Below are 4,189 nucleotides of genomic sequence, written 5' to 3'. Positions count from 1 at the left end.
TCTGTTTGTGATTGCCATAAGGTTCATATATAATAACCTATGTATATAGCAATCTATATTAAGTTGATGGCCTCTTAAGTTTGACCTCGTGGTAAAAGCTCTACTCATTTACTCTCCTTCTCCCACATTTTATGTTTTTGACACCACATTTAACCTCCTTTTTGTGCATATGTATCCATTACCCTCTGTAGTTGCTTTTTAATTTGTCCAAAGTTTATAGTTGCAGTAGTACGAGAGAGGGGCTGTAGCAGGCTTACTCCATTTTGGCTGAAAGTGTCACCTTTGCTTTTTTTTCAATTTAATAATACATCTTGTAGATGTTTCCATATCAATACTTACAGATTTGCTTTATTCATTTTAAAGTGACAGAGTATTCCATTTTATGGATATATCATAGTTTATTTAACAAGTTGTCTATATATTTTTGCTATTAAAAAAGCCAAGACAACATTTTATACATATATCTTGCATATTTTTGTGAGTGCATCTGTAAGGTAAATTTGTAACTAGGGAATAATAGTTCAAAGGATGTGTGCATACACCTCCAGAAACAGTTCCTGAGAATGTCCGTTTCTCCACACCCATGTTTGACTAGAAAATTTAAAAATGTTTGCAGTCTCATAAGTGAAAAAGGTATCTTGTTTTGATTTACATTTCTTTTTTATAGAGGCTGAGCATTCTTTCATAACATATTGACCACTGTATTCCTTTTTCTGATAACTGCTTTGGGGTTGTGTTTAGTTAGAAAGGTCAATTCTTCACCATCCCCTACTCCACCCAGATTTTAAATAAATTAGCCCAGATCTTCCACTGGCTTCTTTATGACGTTATTCAGTATACATTCTTCACCACTAGCAACCAATACAAAAATGGTCAATTAAAAAGAAACTCCAACATTTTAGCATAGTTGGCTCGTGTATCCTTAAGTAGATTTTTCATACATGTCTTAAAGGTCTAAGTCTAATTTTGGAATAGAAAGAACTTGATTATTTGATTCCAAGACTTGAGTTTAGCACGTTATTAAACTTTACAGGGTAGCCTATGAAGGCTGACAAAGCAAAGTGGAAAGAAAAAAATACAACACATTAGCTTCTGTCCATGCATGTGGCCCTTTTAGTTCTAGGCCTAGAAGAAGGGACACTGGTGGGGTATATTCTCAGGGCCAAGCTGCTCTGCTTCATTTGCTGATCTGAGGGGATTTCTTCATCAACTTGATAATTATAGTGAATATTGGCCACACAAGCTATTGGCTAAAAGGTAAAACACTTATCTACATAAATTATCTACCATTCATCTTGAATGGTGAATTGAGAAAGAAAGTAGAGAATGGGTTTTCTATCCTTTCTCTGTTCATTCTGAAATGTTAGCTTAAAAGATATGGGGAGAATAAATGTGTTCCTGTTAATGGATATGCTTTTTCACACTGCTGTCTGTATTACTAATATATCCCTTCCTCTGATGAATGTATGAAAGGTTTTCCAAGATAATTAGGTTTATATGTATACAATATTTAACATTTTTTATTTTAAAATTTACATACAGTAAAATTCACTCTTTGGTGCACAGTTCTATGAGTTTTGACATTTGACAAATTTGACATTTGACAAATGCATAGTTTGTGTAACTACCACCACCATCAAGTTATAGTTCTAACACCCCTCAAATTTCCCTTGTGGTGCCCATTGGTTGTCAATCCTTTGTGCCCATTGGTTGTCAATCCTTTCTTCATTTCCAACTCAGCAGCCAACGATCTGTTATCTGTCTTACAGCTTTGCCTTTTCCGGAATCATATATAACATTTAAAAGTGGAAATGTGAAACATGCTAACACATTTTAGTCACCATTTCCTATGAAAATCACTATGCTTTGCCTGCTAGAGACCTATAAGGATTCTGTTTGAAATTCCATGGACTGTTTCATCTCTGCCCAATCTCTGTGGAGTCGTAAATATTTTCTCAAGGAGTCAGTAATCTTAGATTTTTGGTCAAAACATTGTTATAATGCTGTTTTGTATAAAATTTTGTGCAGTTAATAACAATTAATAGTGATAGAATAGATTACACTTCCTATTCATCATTGCTTTTTCAAAAGTCAGACATGCCTTTATGACAGTCTGGACTGAAACCATACCCACTGCCACGACTAAAGACTTTCTATTGATTGATATACCCATATGTTTAGAATTCCTCCCTCTCTCTCAACTTCTCTTTCTCTTCCTGTCTCCAAAACAGCATATGTACACTGAAGAAATGTTGAAAATATCGATGAGCATAGCACAATTGGTAAGGGGACATGATTTAACAACTAGTATCAATTCTTGTGCAGTATGGAAATGGTTAACTGTCTGTGATTGATATTTCAACCTACTTTAGACACCACAATAATAATTTCTGAAAGGTTGTTAACTTTTCTTATACTCAAACATGACCTCTAACTTTATTCTGTTTTGATCTTTATCATTTATTTAAAATATCACATTATATTTATTCTTTGCTTTGTAAGTTTTGCAAAGGACCTTGGCCAAAAACAATAATATTCTGATATAACCTGATCTAATTTGACTATTTGAATTAGGTTTAAATGCTAAAAATAGCTTAAATGCTAAAAATACTAAAAATAATTTGTGCCAGAGTTAAAAGGAAACTGTTGTTTCAGAAAACTGAGTAAGTGAAAATTGACATTTTATGACTATTGTCTTGTAATCTTATGCATATTATTCTCTTAAGTCTTTGGAACATTACTAAAGTAATCTCTGGGGATCTTTTTCAAGTTAAACCTATATTTTTTGTGTAAATGGACAAGGTTCGTTTTTGAAAAGTGTTCTGTGGCATTGAAATGAACATAAACTATGGCCCAAGTGCCTTGGATGGAGACTACTTCAATGAGGAGTAATTAATTCATGCATTCATACAGTTCTTACTGAGTACCTTTACTGCTAGGTACTGGGGATATAGAAAGGTGATTTCATTCTTTGCCTTCAAGGAGCTCACAATAACAATGACAATCCTCAAAAATGTGTTTTTAAATTCATATAATCTTTCTTTCCTTCACCAATCACGTCTAATCAATCACTAAGTTCTGTCAATATAACCCTCTCAATTGGTGGTTCTCAACGTTGACCGCACAGGTTAAAGCTCACCAGGGAGCGTTAAAAAAATACTGCTGCCTGGGTTCCACCCCTAGAGATCTGACTTGGGAAATGCAGATGATTCCAACGTGCAGCCAAGACTGAGAACCACTGCTCTAGATCAGGAGTTGGCAACCTTCCTGTAAGGGACTAGATAGTAAATATTTTAGGCTTTGGGCCATATGTTCCTTGTGGCTACTACTCAACTCTGTCATTGTAGTAGGAAAGCAGTCATAGACAATATGTAAACAAATGAATGTGACTGTGTTCCAATAAAACTTTACTTATGGACACTGATATTTGAATTTCATATAATTTTCATGTGTCATGAAATATTCTTCTTGATTTCTTTTCAACCACTTAAAAATGTAGAAACCATTCTTAGCTCACAGGCTGTACAAAAACAGGCAGTGGGTCAGATTTGGTCCATGGCTGCAGTTTGCTAACACCTGCTCTAGAACAGCTCAGAAATGTAGGTGCTCATCAGAATCATCTGTGACTTTTAGAAAAGTGCCTGGCCTTGCCCCTGGAGATTCTGATTCAGGAGGTCTGGATGCTACCAGAGGATTTTATTGTGCAAGCAGGGTTTAAGAATCGCTGTTGTGAAGATTTATTGAATCTTTCTTCTCCTCCAAATCCCCACCACCGTTTTTCCCTTTCAAGTCTTTATTTGCTGGCACCTGCACTATGGTAATAGCCTCTACCTACGTTTCCAGTCTAGACTCCCACTAATCAATCTTCTACACTGCCACATTTCTTAGCTTGCTTCAACCCTTCCAATGGCTTCCATTGCCTACAGGACAAAGTTCATACTCCCTAGCAAGTCACACAATGGTTTTTATTATCTGGCTTTTGCCTATGAACTTGTCTCCTGACACTCTTGATTCTTGGCAAAATGGGCTACTTGCAGTTCATACTGTGCTATTTCTTGTCTGTATGCTTGAGCTCATGTTGGTTCTCCTGTCTGGAAAGCCGTTTTCTGCTGGCAAATATCTACTTGTCCTTCAAGAGGCAGGAGTATTCTTTACCTCCTCTGTCTTCATGTCTGGGTTAGGTGTCTGG

Source organism: Ceratotherium simum, chromosome 31 (assembly GCF_057802395.1).
Source record: "Ceratotherium simum simum isolate JZ-2026a chromosome 31, ASM5780239v1, whole genome shotgun sequence".
Taxonomy (NCBI): domain Eukaryota; kingdom Metazoa; phylum Chordata; class Mammalia; order Perissodactyla; family Rhinocerotidae; genus Ceratotherium; species Ceratotherium simum.
This window is presented reverse-complemented; position numbering follows the sequence as displayed.